A 20240-nucleotide genomic window follows, 5' to 3' on the forward strand; every position below is an offset into this window, starting at 1 on the left:
TCATGCGAACTGAATCGCCTCTGGGCGCTTTTTCCAGCCAGTGTCTGCTTGGCTGGTGCGGTCATTTTACCCCGTAGGATCGTGACATGCTTGGGACACACAGTCATACACATAGATATACATATATATTTTGGGCCGATTTAGACAGGATCCAATTTACCTACCAGCATGTCTTTGGAGTGTGGGAGGAAACCGGAGTACCCGGAGGAAACCCACGCAGGCACAGGGAGAACATGCAAACTCCAGGCAGATGGTGTCGTGGTCGATATTCGAACCAGCGACCCTTTTGCTGCTAGGCGAAAGTGCTACTCACTACACCACTGTGCTGCTGCACAAGATAGAGGAAAAAAGAGTTCCAGTGATTCTTCTTGCACTAAATTTGCCCAGAAGGACAAAGTATACAGACATACTAAGATTTCTTGTGGAGAAGTATTGGCCTCTCAGACAGGCCAGACTTACTGGCCCGAGTAGATCATATACTGTAAACCCCCAATTCAACCTCTTGTGTCACCTCCCTTTTAAACCAACTATAGGTATTTTGTTGGAAGACCTCACTTATAGTGGGGCCTTCTTATGAGCCATTACATTGGTTAGGCAGGTTTCTGAGTTGGCAGCCATTTCCTGTACAGAGGCACTTTATTGTTTGCACAAGAGCGAAAAGCATCCTTTCTACTAAAGATGGTCTACCTGGCAGCCACAGCTTCTAATCACAGGACCGAGACTTTGTCCTACCTGTGGGCCCTTATAGAAGACATTCTGCTCCCCACTCCACCATTGTTGGCTAGATCAGGCAGCTAATCTCCAGGACCTACACCTTAGGAACAGATTACTACTTTCCCCCATTAGATACAAGTATTGGGTATAAATAAAGCTATAGTTACCAATATCCCTGTTTCACATTTTCTACCAATTGTAAATTCCCATGGGACTTTATATGGCAAACAACAAAATATAAAAAAGTATGTGTTTTATTATATGCAATGTTAAAATAAATATATAGTTGTGTAAAAAATTATTTGCCCCCCTTCTGATTTTTTGTTGTTGCATATTTGACACTTAAATGACTCAGATCATCAAAAAAATATTATTACACAAAGATAACCAGAGTAAAATGCAGTTTTTAAATGATGGTTTTATTTATTGAGGCAAGAAATCTGTCCAAACCTGCCTGGTTTTATGTGAAAAAGTAATTGCCCCCTAAACCTAATAACTGGTTGTGCCACCCTTGACGGCAACAACTGCAATTAAGCATTTGGGATAACTGGCAATGAGTTTTTCAAATTCTCTAATAGGAAATATGAATATTAACTTCCACATAGATAAACTCAAAAGATCACAAAAGGCAAAATAATCACAAAGTCCTCAGTGTAATTAAACTGCTTAAAAATCTTCAGACAGTGATGGATGTCTGAGATACTGTCATGGACAGAAACGCAGAGTTCCTCTATCAGTCCTACAAAAGTACTGCTGGAAAAAACACTTCTGCTATAACTGTGCTGTTGTACACATTTGACACGTAGGGATCCCCTAGGGGACCTCACTCACCAGATAGATGTTTAACAATAGGCACGAATCACTGGCTGTCTTTCAAAGTGTGTTCAGGTACAGCTGGATCTCTCCTCCGTCCTTCTACTGACACCTGATGGCCTCTGGTGGTGCTCAAATGGATGTATTCATGTAAGGATGAGAGAAAACTCCACATAGTGTAAAACCGTTTATTTTTACAAAATAGAAGAGCTCTTCAATGTTATGCTTACAGATTTAAAATCAAATATGGCGCTGTGTCTCAATCACTAGGTTTGCAGGCTCTCACTACGTTCAGCTGCCTGGGGATTCCTCCTCCTGACGCCGTGAGTCCCGGGATCCCGCACACCTGATTGGACGATTCGATCACGTGGCCACGCCCTGACGCGTTTCGTGATTGGATGTCACGTCTTCAGAGGGCGTGGCCACGTATCGTGAACGAACCGTATTTATAGCGCCATTTATTCAAGCCGCCCGCCCTCTACATGACGTCGGCTGAATGTTAAATGAGTGCTGGGGACGCCCTGTGTTGATAGCTGCAGTTAGACAGACCTGACTGACGTCACTTCTCCAGCTGATGGCTGCGCTGTTTGTTTATTTACTGTCTAGTATAAACTCACTGCGCCCCCAGTGGTCAATGTTCATAGTGCGCTCCCTCTATGTTTAACCTAATGTACATTCTGCCACCAAATGGAATACATAGTAAGCCAGGATATTCATGGTACCTTCCAAGCTTAACTGTGCAGCCTTACAGAATAAACATCAAAGGTTACTAGGGAGACACACCAATGACTATCTCATATGTAATATATATATATATATATATATATATAATAAAAACGAGAGTAAAATACACAATAAATGATGTTTCCATTAAAATTGCATTGATACTCAATCCTCGTCTATATGTTTCTTATCATAAAATTATATAAATATACATAAATATAAAAATAAAAATATGAATTCAAAGTGAATATTAAAAACTGTGTTGAGTATCAAATATCTCAAAAATGATCTACACAAAGGACTTAAAAGGTATGGGCAATATGACTGCCCTCCCTACCTACTGGTAAAAGTGGTCATAATTATATTCTCTCTAATCAGCCACCTTACTACTTAGGTATCATGTAATGAATTTACCATTCCTGTTAGGCATATCTTATATACTCACGCTAAGGTATGCCCTAACTTTTAATGGTATCTAGCGGAAAAAAGTAATACAAGGTGAATAATTCTATATATTAGAATGCAGGATCTCTAGTGTATTTTTAATGGTTACTGATAAAACAGTTGAGGTCTAGTTCTATATTTAACCCCTTAGGGCTTAAAGTGTTCGTCAGAAATATCCATTTCGTTTCAGACTTGGAAATTTCCCGTACCATATTAGCACCTCGCCATTTTGGATGAATTTTATCCACCCCCCAGAATTTTCGGCCTATAGGGTCTTGGTTATGTTTTTTGAGGAAGTGTAACGACACGCTATGGTCCTCATAGCCAGTCTTAATATTGTATATATGTTCCGAAACTCTTTTTCCTAAGGTGCGTTTGGTACGGCCTATATACATAAGGCCACAGGGGCACTCCAAAGCGTAAACTACATGTGTGGACGCACAAGTTATACATTCCTTAATTTGAAACTGTCTACCATTGGCTGTAGAAGTGAAACTCGTAAGGCCTCGTAGGTGGGTGGATACCTGTTGGCAAGCTTTGCAACGACGGCATGCATGGAAACCCTTTTGATCCCAGAACATCTGTAATGGTTTTGGTTGATCAAGGACCTTTTTAACCACCTGGTCTCCAAACGATGGAGTCTTCCTATAAATGAAGGTTGGTATTTCAGGTAAGGTTGGTTTGAGTATTTTGTCCATAGTTAAGATGTTCCAGTGTTTCCTGAAGATGTTCTCCACTTCCCTATATTGCTCGTGATATTGGGATATGAATCCCCATTCATGCTTCTTGTCAGGATTTTTATTTTTAGGTTGTAACAATGACTCCTGAGAGTTCTTCCCCACAACTTCTCTGATTTGTTCTAATGTGTCATGTTTATACCCTTTTTCCATGAAGCGTTCTGCAATAATTGATGATTGGATCTCATAATCTTTATCGTGTGTGCAGTTGCGACGTATGCGCATTAATTGGCCTTTTGGAATGTTCCTCAACCAATGAGGGTGATGTCCACTCTGCACAGGTATATAGCTATTTCTATCTGTGCTTTTAAAGTATGCTTTTGTGGTTAGCTTATCCTCCTCCTTCATAACCAATACATCAAGATAATGGATTTGTTGTAAATCCCAGTTGTATTCTAATTTAATGTTGTTCGTATTGGTATTTAGCCAAGTCGTAAATTCTTTCAACGACTGTTCAGACCCCTGCCACACTATAAATAAATCATCTATATACCTAGTGTAGAAAATTAGTTCACTACGTCGGTTATTATATATCCACTTGTCCTCCCACTCGCTCATGAAGAGGTTCGCGAGACTTGGAGCGAACTTAGCTCCCATGGCAACCCCCGTTTTTTGACTGTAAAATTCTCCTGCGTACCAAAAATAATTCCTAGATAGGCAAAATTCCAATATCATCTTCAAGAATTTCTTCTGGATATATGGTACATCCTCCCGCTGGCACATAGCCCAATTAAGCGCCAACAGCGCATCGTCATGTTGAATATTTGTATATAGGGCTGAAACATCAGCAGTGACGAGGAAAGTGTCAGTGTCTTTAGATATACTGACCTCTCCCAATTTCCGTATAAAACTGGTGGTGTCTTTCAAGTAGGCTTTAGTGTTTTGTACGCTGGTTTGTAGGAAAAAGTCTAGATATTGTCCTACTCGGGAAGTCACTGATTCGATACCATTGACTATCGGCCTAGCTGGAGGGGTCACTGCATGCTTATGAATTTTCGGTACCGTATAAATAGTTGGAATGCGATTAAAACTAGGACATAGGAATGCTTTTTCTTTTTTAGTGATCACTCGCATATAGTAGCCATAATCCACTACATTTCGAAGTTCGGTCCTATACTCTTTAGTGGGATCCTTTGATAGGTGTCTATATGTTGTATCATCATCAAGCATATTTTGAAGTTGTGTGTGGTAAAAGGTTTTATCCATTATTACCACTCCTCCGCCTTTGTCCGCCGGGCGTATAATTACTTCTTTCCTGGCTTCCAAAGCCTTGATACCTTCTCTAATGTGCTTAGGGTTCAGATTATTTTTGGTTGGTAGGTCTTCCAAGTCCCTTAAAACAACTTGTTTAAAAACTTCAGAGAATGTTTGTTTCTTTTTGTGATAGAGTGATAGTGGAGAGATTATATATACCACTCTGTTTGTTTGTCTTGGCCTTTTTCTGGTTGATCCTTCTGCCTGCTCTGCAGCCTCTGCGTGTTGTATATTTGGCTGTCTGACTGGACTGTGGTATTCCTGACATTGTGGAGGGTTCCACCATTCCTGAGTGGTGTTCTGGTTGTATTGTTGTTGAGGACGTCCCCTCCAGGGTCTGTTGCCCCATCCTCTCCCTCGGCCTGCTCCCCTCTTCCCCCTCCCTAAAAAAGACACCGGGTGTGGGGAGGGTCCGTTATTCATATTGTCCCTAATGCCCTGCATGGACAGAGGTTCAAACCTGTTATATGTGTTTACTGCGTATGTCCCATTGGATTGGGTGTCATATCCGGATATCATGTTGGTTATAGTTCGGGTGTCCCTGAACACTACCTCTCTGGGCAGTTCTATTATTTCCTCTACCACGTTGGTTCTTAAGTGGTTGTTTCTGTGCCACTTGTGGTGTTGGATCAACATGTTGTCCAAAACTAGGTCTACCTGAAACTTGTGGGTTGGTACCCCTCACTGGTGGATCAGTCAAAGGTAAAATAGTTGGAGGTGCGCTATTAGTGGTACTTTGCCACAAGTACACCTCCCCTTTATTGAAATCATTGTAATCACGTCTATATTTTTTGATTTTTTTCTTCTGTTTCTTTATCCACCTTTTCCAACTTTTTTTTTATTTCATTATCAAAATTTATAGCTAGAGTGGTACTTTTAACGGGGTCTAGTTTCTCCTTTATCTCAGAGATCTTTTTTTCCAGAAAAATAATTTTTCTTTTTTTGCGTCTTAACACCAATTGTTGCAGTTTGAAACCCACCCCATTGAAGAAGTCCAGCCATTCTGAAGTTGATTCTACATCTAAACCATCCTGAGGGCTGACTTCCCATCTCAAACTGCGCATAATGATGTTTTCTTTTAAGTAGTGCTCGAAAGTGGCAATATCCCACCAGGTGCGTACCTGTTTCTCAAGCGTATTACTTAAGGTACTCAATAAAATGTTAAAATCCAACTCATCTTCCCCTCCTCCATCGTTGGTGAAGATGGAATCCATATTAAGGAGGCGGTTGCTCAGGAAATTAATAGAATCCATGTTCGCTAAGGGTTAATAAATACAGAACAAAAGAAGAAATCAGTAGAAAGACCTGGAAAATGTCAGGCAATTAATACTGACCCAGCGCCCCTCCAGCTAGGCCGATAGTCAATGGTATCGAATCAGTGACTTCCCGAGTAGGACAATATCTAGACTTTTTCCTACAAACCAGCGTACAAAACACTAAAGCCTACTTGAAAGACACCACCAGTTTTATACGGAAATTGGGAGAGGTCAGTATATCTAAAGACACTGACACTTTCCTCGTCACTGCTGATGTTTCAGCCCTATATACAAATATTCAACATGACGATGCGCTGTTGGCGCTTAATTGGGCTATGTGCCAGCGGGAGGATGTACCATATATCCAGAAGAAATTCTTGAAGATGATATTGGAATTTTGCCTATCTAGGAATTATTTTTGGTACGCAGGAGAATTTTACAGTCAAAAAACGGGGGTTGCCATGGGAGCTAAGTTCGCTCCAAGTCTCGCGAACCTCTTCATGAGCGAGTGGGAGGACAAGTGGATATATAATAACCGACGTAGTGAACTAATTTTCTACACTAGGTATATAGATGATTTATTTATAGTGTGGCAGGGGTCTGAACAGTCGTTGAAAGAATTTACGACTTGGCTAAATACCAATACGAACAACATTAAATTAGAATACAACTGGGATTTACAACAAATCCATTATCTTGATGTATTGGTTATGAAGGAGGAGGATAAGCTAACCACAAAAGCATACTTTAAAAGCACAGATAGAAATAGCTATATACCTGTGCAGAGTGGACATCACCCTCATTGGTTGAGGAACATTCCAAAAGGCCAATTTATGCGCATACGTCGCAACTGCACACACGATAAAGATTATGAGATCCAATCATCAATTATTGCAGAACGCTTCATGGAAAAAGGGTATAAACATGACACATTAGAACAAATCAGAGAAGTTGTGGGGAAGAACTCTCAGGAGTCATTGTTACAACCTAAAAATAAAAATCCTGACAAGAAGCATGAATGGGGATTCATATCCCAATATCACGAGCAATATAGGGAAGTGGAGAACATCTTCAGGAAACACTGGAACATCTTAACTATGGACAAAATACTCAAACCAACCTTACCTGAAGTACCAACCTTCATTTATAGGAAGACTCCATCGTTTGGAGACCAGGTGGTTAAAAAGGTCCTTGATCAACCAAAACCATTACAGATGTTCTGGGATCAAAAGGGTTTCCATGCATGCCGTCGTTGCAAAGCTTGCCAACAGGTATCCACCCACCTACGAGGCCTTACGAGTTTCACTTCTACAGCCAATGGTAGACAGTTTCAAATTAAGGAATGTATAACTTGTGCGTCCACACATGTAGTTTACGCTTTGGAGTGCCCCTGTGGCCTTATGTATATAGGCCGTACCAAACGCACCTTAGGAAAAAGAGTTTTGGAACATATATATAATATTAAGACTGGCTATGAGGACCATAGCGTGTCGTTACACTTCCTCAAAAAACATAACCAAGACCCTATAGGCCGAAAATTCTGGGGGGTGGATAAAATTCATCCAAAATGGCGAGGTGCTAATATGGTACGGGAAATTTCCAAGTCTAAAACGAAATGGATATTTCTGACGAACACTTTAAGCCCTAAGGGGTTAAATATAGAACTAGACCTCAACTGTTTTATCAGTAACCATTAAAAATACACTAGAGATCCTGCATTCTAATATATAGAATTATTCACCTTGTATTCCTTTTTTCCGCTAGATACCATTAAAAGTTAGGGCATACCTTAGCGTGAGTATATAAGATATGCCTAACAGGAATGGTAAATTCATTACATGATACCTAAGTAGTAAGGTGGCTGATTAGAGCGAATATAATTATGACCACTTTTAACAGTAGGTAGGGAGGGCAGTCATATTGCCCATACCTTTTAAGTCCTTTGTGTAGATCATTTTTGAGATATTTGATACTCAACACAGTTTTTAATATTCACTTTGAATTCATATATTTATTTTTATATTTATGTATATTTATATAATTTTATGATAAGAAACATATAGATGAGGATTGAGTATCAATGCAATTTTAATGGAAACATCATTTATTGTGTATTTTACTCTCGTTTTTATTATATATATATATATATATATATATAATATATATATATATATATATTACATATGAGATAGTCATTGATGTGTCTCCCTAGTAACCTTTGATGTTTATTCTGTAAGGCTGCACAGTTAAGCTTGGAAGGTACCATGAATATCCTGGCTTACTATGTATTCCATTTGGTGGCAGAATGTACATTAGGTTAAACATAGAGGGAGCGCACTATGAACATTGACCACTGGGGGCGCAGTGAGTTTATACTAGACAGTAAATAAACAAACAGCGCAGCTATCAGCTGGAGAAGTGACGTCAGTCAGGTCTGTCTAACTGCAGCTATCAACACAGGGCGTCCCCAGCACTCATTTAACATTCAGCCGACGTCATGTAGAAGGCGGGCGGCTTGAATGAATGGCGCTATAAATACGGTTCGTTCACGATACGTGGCCACGCCCTCTGAAGACGTGACATCCAATCACGAAACGCGTCAGGGCGTGGCCACGTGATCGAATCGTCCAATCAGGTGTGCGGGATCCCGGGACTCACGGCGTCAGGAGGAGGAATCCCCAGGCAGCTGAACGTAGTGAGAGCCTGCAAACCTAGTGATTGAGACACAGCGCCATATTTGATTTTAAATCTGTAAGCATAACATTGAAGAGCTCTTCTATTTTGTAAAAATAAACGGTTTTACACTATGTGGAGTTTTCTCTCATCCTTACATGAATACATCCATTTGAGCACCACCAGAGGCCATCAGGTGTCAGTAGAAGGACGGAGGAGAGATCCAGCTGTACCTGAACACACTTTGAAAGACAGCCAGTGATTCGTGCCTATTGTTAAACATCTATCTGGTGAGTGAGGTCCCCTAGGGGATCCCTACGTGTCAAATGTGTACAACAGCACAGTTATAGCAGAAGTGTTTTTTCCAGCAGTACTTTAGTAGGACTGATAGAAGAACTCTGCGTTTCTGTCCATGACAGTATCTCAGACATCCATCACTGTCTGAAGATTTTTAAGCAGTTTAATTACACTGAGGACTTTGTGATTATTTTGCCTTTTGTGATCTATTGAGTTTATCTATGTGGAAGTTAATATTCATATTTCCTATTAGAGACTTTTAATCGTATATATTTTTTTAGCAGGATGTGGTAACACATTTATTTTTTTAGGCACAGAGAACCTAAAAATAAGCGCTGTTAATGTTTATCTTTATTGATGTATGAGACCATTGATACTATAGGCATACTTGAATCAGATACCTTTGTTTATATAATAGCTGCTGCACTGCTTTTTTATTTGATGACTAGCGATTTTTGTGCTTGAGCAAAAAACGCACAAGTCAACATCCATTAGGGCGCTGGGTCAGTATTAATTGCCTGACATTTGCCAGGTCTTTCTACTGATTTCTTCTTGAGTTTTTCAAATTGCTGTGAAGCAAATTTGTCCCACTCTTCTTTGCAGAATTGTTTTAATTCAGCCACATTGGAGGGTTCTCCAAAATGAACGGCCTGTGTAAGATCATGATACAGCATCTCAATTGGATTTAAGTCCGAGCTTTTGACTAGCCATTCCAAAACCTAAATTTTGCTTTGTTTCAACCATTTGGAGGTGGACTTTCTGTTGTGTTTCGGATCATTGTCCTGCTGCATAACTCAAGTGCACTTGAGCTTGAGGTCCACGAACTGATGGCTGAACATTCTCCTTTAGAATTTTCAAAGCTCAGAATTTGTGGTTCAATTTGGTGGTTTAATTTGGTAAGTCGTCCAGGTCGGATGTTGGTATGATCTTGTTATGTTGTATTCTTTAAATGTTGTATTCGTTTTATGCCAGGTGTAACCGGATGCACACGTTCCAAAAAGTTACATTTTTGTCTCATCAGTCCACAGAATATTTTCCCAAAAGTCTTGAGGATAATCAATGTTTTTCGGTAAATACGAGATGAGCCTTTGTGTTCTTTTTGGTCAGCAGTGACTTCTCCCATGGATGCCATTTTTGCCCAGTCTCTCTCTTATTGTTGAATCATGAACACTGATCTTACCTGAGGCAAGTGAGTCTTGCAGTTCTTAAGATGTTCTGGGTTATTTTATTACCTCCTTGATGAGTCGTCATGCTCTTGTAGTAATCTTTGTAGGCTGGCCACTCCAGGGAATGTTCACCAATGTTCCAAGTTATCTCCATTTTGTGGATAATGGCTCTCCCCGTGGCTCACTGGAGTTCCAAAGCCTTAGAAATTCCTTTGAAACCCTTCCTAGACCGATACATGTACATTAATCTGTTACTAATCTGTTCTTGAATTTGTTTTAGATTGTGGCATGATGTGTGTTTTTTTGTGATCTGTTAGTGTGCTTCACTTTGTCAGACAGCTTTGATTTATTTGATTTCTTGATTTAACAGGTCTGGCAGTAATCAGGCCTTGGTGTGGCAAGTAAAATTTAAATCTGCTTTCCAGAAAATTATTATTATTATTATTATTATACAGGATTTATATAGCGCCAACAGTTTACGCAGCGCTTTACAACATCAGGGAAGACATTATAGTTACAATACAATTTAATACAGGAATGATCAGAGGGCCCTGCTCGTTAGAGCTCACAATCTAGAAGGGAGGGTGAAGTGGATCAGAGGGTAGTAGATGTGGGGGGTGATCAGGTGGGCAAAGTTAAAATACAGTTGTTAGGTGTGGGTAGGATAGGCTTCTCTGAAGAGGAGGGTTTTCAGGGATCCTCGAAAAGCTAAAAGAGAAGGAGATAGACGGATAGTTTGGGGTAAGGAGTTCCATAGGCTTGGAGAGGCTCTGGAAAAGTCCTGTAGACGAGCATGGGAGGAGGTGATGAGAGAGCTAGAGAGCAGGAGGTCTTGAGAAGAACGAAGAGAGCGATTAGGTTGGTATTTGGAGACTAGGTCAGTGATGTAGCAGGGGGCAGAATTGTGGATGGCTTTGAAGGTCATAGTTAGTATTTTGAATTTAATTCGTTGGGCAAGCGGAAGCCAGTGGAGGGATTGACATAGAGGAGTAGCAGAGACAGAGCGGTTGGTAAGGTGGATAAGTCTGGCTGCAGCATTCATGATGGATTGAAGGGGGGTTAGAGTATGCAGCGGTAAGCCAATGAGAAGGGAATTGCAGTAATCAGGGCGAGAGATGACCAGGGAGTGAATTAAGAGCTTTGTGGCGTCATTGGTTAGAAAGGGGCGTATTTTGGAGATGTTGCGGAGGTTGAGGCGGCAAGATTTGGACAGTGATTGAACATGAGGCTTAAAGGACAGTTCAGAGTCCAGGACTACTCCTAGGACCTTGACATGTGGGGATGGGCTGATAGTTGTGCCATCTATTTTGACAGAAAGATCAGGGGAAGAGGCACGTGGGGGAGGAAAAATGATAAGTTCGGTTTTGGATAGGTTGAGTTTGAGGAAGTGACGTGACATCCAAAGTGATATATCTGATAGTAAATTAGTGATACGTGAGGAAAATGAAGGAGTGAGTTGAGGGGCAGAGAAATAGATTTGAGTGTCATCAGCGTAAAGATGGTATTGGAAGCCGTGGGAGGCTATCAGCTGACCCAGGGAGGAGGTGTAGATTGAAAATAGGAGGGGTCCAAGAACAGAACCTTGGGGGACCCCAACAGAGAATGGTAGAGGAGAGGAGGAAGTAGAGTTGTAAGTAACGCTGAAGGTGCGGTTGGATAAGTAGGTAGAGAACCAGCGAAGAGTAAAGTCACAGAGACCAAAGGTGTGGAGTTTTTTGAGGAGGAGTGGGTGGTCAACCGTGTCGAAGGCGGCAGAGAGGTCCAGGAGTAGGAGCACAGAATAGTGTCCTTTAGTTTTGGCCGTTAGTATATCGTTTGTTAGTTTTAGGAGAGCAGTTTCAGTGGAATGTTGTGGACGAAATCCAGACTGAAGGGGATCAAGAAGGTTATTGTCAGCAAGGTGTATGCTCAGTTGGTTGTAGACTAGACGTTCAAGGAGTTTGGATAAAAAGGGGAGCAAGGAGATGGGGCGTAGGTTGTCTAGATTGGATGGGTCCAGTGAGGGCTTTTTAAGTATGGGGCTGACTAGTGCATGTTTCAAAGAGTTAGGGAAGATGCCAGAAGAGAGGGAGAGATTGAAGATGTGGGTAAGAGAGTGTAGAATAGAGCAAGAGGGTGAACGTAGCATTTGTGAGGGAACAGGATCTAGAGCGCAGGTGGTAAGATGGACATTAGTTAGTAATTTAGCGACCTCCTCTGTAGTGGTGGGGTTGAACGAGGGAAGTAGTGACTGTACCTGTGTGCATGAGGTGTGGAGGATGTCTGAACAGTAGAGATCTCCTTGCGAATTGTATCAATCTTCTGTTTGAAGTGATTGGCAATCTCCTGGGCGTTGATTGAGTTAGTGGGTGGAGGCAATGGAGGACGAAGCAGGGAGTTGAAGGTAGAGAAGAGTTGACGGGGACGGGATGATAAGTTTTTAATGAGGGTGATGAAGTAGGTCTGTTTGGCAGCGAGGAGGCTGGAATTGTATTTTTGGAGGGCAGATTTATACTGGACGAAGTCTTCCTGGGACTTAGTCTTGCGCCACTGGCGCTCGAGAGCACGGTTGTGTTTTTTCAGACTTCTAGTATCATCAGTTTGCCAGGGTTGAAGGGGGCGGGGCCTTATTCTGCGTGTGGTGAGGGGGGCCAGTCTGTCCAGTGATGCTAGAAGTGAAGTGTTGTAGACAGAAGTAGCTAGGTCAGTGCAGGACAGGGGTGCAATTTTGTCATAGAGGTGGTCAGTTGCAGAGTGTAGAAGAGAAGGGTTGATATGCTGAAGGTTTCTACGAGTGACTGTTAAGTATTTGGAGGGAGAGGAGACGGAGGAGAGGGAGAGCGTGAAATTAATAAGGTGGTGATCAGAGAGGGGGTAAGGATCGATGGAGAGGTTGCATGGAGTGCATAGGTGGGAAAAGACAAGGTCAAGGGTATTGCCTTCAGAGTGAGTAGGAGCATGTATCCATTGCTTCAGGTCAAAAGAGGAGGTTAGACTGAGAAGTTTGGAAGTTGCAGGAGTGTTAGCATTTGTAGGAATGTTGAAGTCGCCAAGAATGATTGTGGGGATTTCAGAAGAGAGAAAGTAGGGTAGCCAGGCAGAGAAGTCATCAAGAAAGGAGGATACTGGACCGGGGGGGGCGGTAGATCACAGCTATCCTTAGAGAAACTGGGGAGAAGAGAGGAACGCAATGCGCCTCAAATGAGGAGAGTGACAGAGAGGGAGGTGGGTGAAGTACCTGAAAGGTGCTATGTGGGGCTAAAAGGATTCCAACACCCCCTCCTTTGCGTCCACTGAGTCTGGGGGAGTGAGTCCAAAGAAGACCACCGTGGGATAGAGCAGCAGAAGACGCAGTGTCGGATTCGTGGAGCCAGGTTTCAGTAATGGCGAGTAGATTAAATGAGTTTGCGATAAAGAGATCGTGGAGGGACGTGAGTTTGTTACAGATGGAGCGAGCGTTCAGAATGGCGCAGGAGAAAGGGAGTCTGGTCATGGGAAGAAGAGAAATGGGAACCAGATTGTGTGCATTGCGACTGCACCCAGAGCGTGTAGGGTAATGTGTGCGTTGAGCACGGTTTGATGAAGGAGGCCCAGGGTTTGGGGAGATATCACCAGAGGATAGGAGAAGCAGGAGGGTGAGGGAGGTAATGTGGGAATGCGATTTATATGAGTGGACCTGCCCCAGTGATTTGGAGCATTGGGCGTTTGACTTTAGAATTAGCATGAGTTGGTGAGTGCAGTAATAAGGAGAGGACAGAAGTGAGGGTGATATATAGAGGGTGTAGGGTGGACCAGAGGGGTGACTGGAAGAAAGTTTGAGGATAGAAAACCCAACTGTCAGAAGGAGTGGTAGAGAGTGCATTTTCGAAGGGGAGGAATGTGAATTCCTCCAAAAAAAAAAAAAAAAAATTATACCTGTATCATGAACAGCAAACTAAAGATTTGTTTTGCTTTGTGCAATCGCTGAAGTGCTGAGGCCGAAGTGCTTCCACTTATAGAAAAGCCCCACTTGAAGAATAGCCCCAGATGCAAGGAGCCCCCTGCATATGCTTCCCCCCAAAAGGAAGCTTACATTTATACTGCTGGATATAGGGGGTGGGTGCTTTCAATTAACTAATCAGGAGGCAATAAGGTATGCTGTTCAACAGGGCAGAATTCTTAGTTCAGAAACAGAACAGCAAGAGGACAATAAAATTAATGGCCCATGATTTGGGTAAGCCAAGGAAGATAATAAAACATTGTAAGGTGGACAGGGCTACAGAGGGTTAAGCAAAGATAACATGCCAGTATTATCAAATGGACATAAGCAATGCAGACAGCAATGATTCAATTCTAGGTGGATGTCAGTCAGCTGCAAACACATACCAGCAATTTAGACTATGGGGAATTAAACACGTTCAGTTTTCAATTCTGGGTGGATGTCAGTCAGCTGCAAACACATACCAGCAATTTAGACTATGGGGAATTAAACACGTTCAGTTTTCAATTCTGGGTGGATGTCAGTCAGCTGCAAACACATACCAGCAATTTAGACTATGGGGAATTAAACACGTTCAGTTTTCAATTCTGGGTGGATGTCAGTCAGCTGCAAACACATACCAGCAATTTAGACTATGGGGAATTAAACACGTTCAGTTTTCAATTCTGGGTGGATGTCAGTCAGCTGCAAACACATACCAGCAATTTAGACTATGGGGAATTAAACACGTTCAGTTTTCAATTCTGGGTGGATGTCAGTCAGCTGCAAACACATACCAGCAATTTAGACTATGGGGAATTAAACACGTTCAGTTTTCAATTCTGGGTGGATGTCAGTCAGCTGCAAACACATACCAGCAATTTAGACTATGGGGAATTAAACACGTTCAGTTTTCAATTCTGGGTGGATGTCAGTCAGCTGCAAACACATACCTGTGAAGAGAGAGAAGAATCTTCAGACAAGTGCTGAGGCCGAAGTGCTTCCACTTATAGAAAAGCCCCACTTGAAGAATAGCCCCAGATGCAAGGAGCCAAATTGTGGTTAATCACAGGTCATTCATGATTCAGCATGGGAGGGAGCAATTCCTTTTTCACATTTGGCCAGGCAGGTTTGAACAGCTTTTTTTCTCTTAAAAAATTAATTTAACCCCTTCAGCAGGCCAATTTTTGCAAAGCAGCACTGTGTCGCTTTAACTGACAATTGCTTGGTCGTGCAACGCTGTATCCAAACAAAATGTATGTCCTTTTTCCCAACAAATAGAGCTTTTCTTTGGTGGTATTTGATCACCTCATGTGGCTTTTATTTTTTGCACTGTAAACAAAAAATGAGCGACAATTTTGAAAAAAACTAAAAATATTTTTTACTTTTTGCTATAATACAGTTGGGATCGAAAGTTTGGGCACCCCAGGTAAAAATTTGTATTAATGTGCATAACAAAGCCAAGGAAAGTTGGAAAAATCTCCAAAAGGCAGCAAAAGTTTGGGCACCCTGCAGAGTTAATATCTTGTACTGCCCCCTTTGGCAAGTATCACAGCTTGTAAACGCTTTTTGTAGCCAGCCAACAGTCTTTCAATTCTTGTTTGAGGTATCTTTGCCCATTCTTCCTTACAAAAGTCTTCCAGTTCTTTGAGATTTCTGGGCTGTCTGTCACGCACTGCTCTTTTAAGGTCTATCCATAGATTTTAAATTATGTTGAGGTCAGGAGATTGTGAAGGCCATGGCAAAACCTTCAGTTTACGCCTCTTGATGTAATCCCCCGTGGATTTTGAGGTGTGTTTAGGATTCATGTGTAGAAGCCATCCTCTTTTTTTAAATTCAGCTTTTTCACAGATGGCATCAAGTTACCATCCAAAATTTGCTGAAATTTTATTGAATCCATTTTTCCTTCTACTCGTGAAATGTTCCCTGTGCCACTGGCTGCAATACAACCCCAAAGCATGATTGATCCACCCCCATGCTTAACAGTTGGACAGAGGTTATTTTCATTAAATTATGTGCCCTTTCTTTTCCAAACGTACCTTTGCTTATTCCGGCGAAAAAGTTATATTTTAAACTATTCGGTCCACAGAACTTGTTTCCAAAATGCATCAGGCTTGTCTATATGTTAATTTGCAAAGTTCAAACGCTGATTTTTGTGGTGAGGACGTAGAAGAGGTTTTCTTCTGATGACTCTTCCATGAAGACCATATTTGTACAAGTATCTCTTTATAGTGGAATAGTGTACCACAACTCCATTGTCTGCCAGATCTGTCTGGAGGGATCGTGCACTCAAACGTGGGTTTTGAATTGCTTTTCTCACAATCCTGCGAGCTGTTCTGTCTGATATTTTTCTTGGTCTTCCAGATCTTGCTATAACTTCCACTGTTCCTGATGACTGCCATTTCTTAATTACATTCCGAACAGAGGATATTGACATCTGAAAACGCTTTGCTATCTTCTTATAGCCTTCTTATAGCTTTGTGAGTGTCAACTATTTTCAGTTTTCGTTTTCTAGACAACTGCTTAGAAGAACCCATGGTGCTGATTGTTGGGGCAAGGTCAGATGAGTCTGGGCATTTAAAACCTTTGAGATTGACATCACCTGGTCTTCCCAGACGATGATTGAGAACAATCCATGACACTGGCAGGTCTTAAGCTTTGCAAAGGGGGCAGTGCATGCTATAAATTCTGCAGGGTGCCCAAACTTTTGCAGACGCCATGTTTATGTTTTCTGTAATTTTGAAAGTGTAAATGATGAAAATAAAATCTAACTTTTTTTTACATATTATAAGAATGTCTAATCTGTAATTTGATACCTTTTGGAGATTTTTCCATCTTTCCTTGGCTTCGTTATCCCCACTGTAAATATCCCCCCCACTTCCTCAGTTTAGGCCGATTTATATATTCTTCTACATATTTTTGGTAAAAAATCGCAATAAACGTATATTGGTTTTGAGAAAAAGTTATAGCGTCTACAAAATAGGGGATAGATTTATGGCATTTTTATTATTTATTTATTTTTTACGAGTAATGGCGACAATCTGCTTTTTTCTTTTTTTTTTTTATCGAGACTGCGGCGGACAGATCGGACACCCTTTTGACACTTTTTTGGGACCAAAAGCATTTATACAGTGGTCAGAGCTAAGAATAGCCACTGATTACTGTATAAATGTCAATGGCAGGGAAGGGGTTAACACTAGGAGGTGATTAAAGGGTTAAATGTGTTCCCTCAGTGTTTTCTAACTGTGGGGAGATTGGACTGCCTGGGGGAGGAGACTTATCATTCCTATATACTAGGAACACACGATCTGTCTCCTCTACCCTGCCAGAAGGGGAATGTGTGTTTACATACACACACATCCACATTCTGGCTCTCAGGAGTGATCGCAGGTGCCCGGCAGACATCGTGGCCGCCGGGCACGCACATTGGCTTCTCAGTGAGGCAGCGGGCGCACGCCCCATATACCCCTTTAACTGACCATCATACAGCTACGGCGATTCGCACAGGGGAGCCATTATTCCACCATCAAACGATGGCTCAAGGTCGGCAAGCGGTTAATAACTGCATCTTGGATTAACCCGGGTTATCTTTGTGTAATATTAAAATTTGTTTGATGATCTGAATCATTTAAGTGTGAGAAATATGAGAAAAAAAATTAGGAAGGGAGCAAAAACTTTCACACACCTGTACATGAAAATCACACTTTTAACTGTGTAATACATCTTTTATAAAATTGCAAAACCCATATGTAACTTGTGGGAATTAAATCTTTCCGAATGGGTATACATAGTTCTTATCCCAGGCCAATATAGCATTACCCAAAAATAAGTACCCCATAAAATATAACTTGGGCATATAACTTGTATAAAGAGTCCTTGCAGTCTTGAGTCACCAGCAATTATGTATTTTTCAACTGTTTAACAGAAGCCAAGAGGGTATAATGTGCAGCTGAAAACCTTTCTTGTACATATAGCACAAAGAGTGGGCCACCCATTAATTAAATTAGATTCACAGTCGCTGTCTCACACTAGTCAACTTGGTTGCAATGCTCGCCCAACAGCCTGACAAGATGGCACCATCTCTGTGGTCCTCCCGGCTTCTCTAATGGAGGAAATGCCACAGAACGGCAGGCGGGCGCTGTAGATGGTGGCACGTATGTCGGATGATGTCACTAGTGATGATGTCACTTGCATTGGCAATTGAGTGTCCTCCCCTCGGAAGTCTTCAGACTTAGAGGGTGGAAGTGTAAGCCAACCAAATGGCCCTAACACAAACGGCCAATATGTGGGAGTGGCCTATATATTTTAGGGGGGAACACCATCTGCCGTCCTCCAAAGGAGCAGTAGGAAGGGAGCCTATTCCACCAGGGTTGCATCAAGCATCTGCCTCCTAGATTTGCAAGGCCACTACCTGGTCCTATGTTTACACGTTCTCCAAGTTCTACCAGATGAATGTTCAGGCCTCGGCTGATTTGAGCAACACGGTGCATCACATATGCATTTTGTACATTTTATGTCATATACTACCTGCCACAGAAGTTAGCAACGTGTACAACTACTTAAAATCCAAACCACATGGAAGAGCAAGCTCAGTGGACAGGAAGACTCAGCATTGACATTAGGCCAATGGATAGCTAGTGGTGCACTGTAATAGAATATACTGTAAATAAATCGAATCTTGTTACATTATGGACCTATGCCTATACAGATCTATCATTAATTATGGGCTATCGTTAGTATTATCATAGCTGCCATTTTTTATAAGATCACAGGGATAGTAGCCTTTAGTCAAATTTTGGTCTGTTAGTGCGTGACACGTCACTTCCGCCTTTTGTCTGGAGCGCAGATTGACGGCAAACTGCGTACCCGCTCATGTATTCCTGTTTGGGCCAATTTTAATTCATCCAACTGTAAGTGATACTTGTTTTATAGAAAATAAATACTTTTTTATATACTACAACATGAGGAGTTTATTTTCTCCTTTGGGTTTATGATCACATCATTGTTGGCGGATTTACAACGGTACTGTACCGTAACACCATTGAGGACACATCTTTATTGCTACGTCACGTAAGTAAGATGTCTGCTTGATTATCAGTGGAAGAAGGCACATATTTTTCACAGCAATTCATACCTATTTTTCATTGACATTTAATTTTTTTTCACTTGGATTGAAGATTTGATGGTGGTTTATGGACTTATTGTATAACTTACACATGATTTATGAGCACGGTATGGAATATTACGTTTTTTTTGTCACAATTTGCTCCTTTTTTTATTATTATTATATATTTTTTTTTCACTATTAGTTTTAACCTATATTTTTTTAATTTAGTCAAATTGTGACTACACCCAATTATTTAAGTGCATACCAATATAAAGATATAATGTTAAAAAATATATATGACAGACAATTGCTTTATGATAATAAAACAATCTTGCCGATATTTTGTTTATTATGTGCCATTACCTATCCTCGCTAGTTCGAGATAATGCTAGGTCAAATATATCAGTATAATTAACAAAATTATGGAGCCCATGCAGCTGTCCCAGCTACTCACCAGTAGGTCATGTGTCCTGTACTGTACTCAAGACAAGGAATTTACATGCAAGTCAAAATTCCCATTAGTCATTTTGGGCTCGTTTTTCTGGCTACCAATACATTTAACCCCTCCGCTAAATTTACATGCCTGAGAATTCATTTAAGGGTCTATCTTTCAACGTTTTCACCCATGAGTCACACATTTCCTAATGTAAATTGTGTGATTCTTGAGTGAAAATAATTATAAATAGATGCCTTAACATCTGCTTTTTTCTCTGTGAGAGCCATTCATAAATAAGCAGTGTTCTGAAATGTGTTTGCATATATTCTCCTACATTTGGCATGTTCGCCAAACAGTGCTGTCATAATCATAAAGTGGTCAGCTAACTGATAAGTTAGAAAAATGGTGATTACCTTCAAAAGTTAAAGTGGTTCTAAACTCCTCATTTTGATTTTTACTAAGAGGTACTGTAGGCTTATAATAAAGCTTACCTGTAGGTAAATTAATATCTCCTAAACGTGTATCCCGTCCAGGAGATATTCGCTTGTTTGGCAGCTGGTGGCCAGCGCATGTGCTTTTAACTCTGTGCTGTGATCGTGACTCCCATGCGCATGACATTATTGTGGCTCGGTCATTCAAATGGCTGCAGCCCAGAAGGTAGACTGGGCAAAGATGGAAGCCTC

This window comes from Rana temporaria, chromosome 3 (genome assembly GCF_905171775.1).
Source record: "Rana temporaria chromosome 3, aRanTem1.1, whole genome shotgun sequence".
Lineage (NCBI taxonomy): Eukaryota > Metazoa > Chordata > Amphibia > Anura > Ranidae > Rana > Rana temporaria.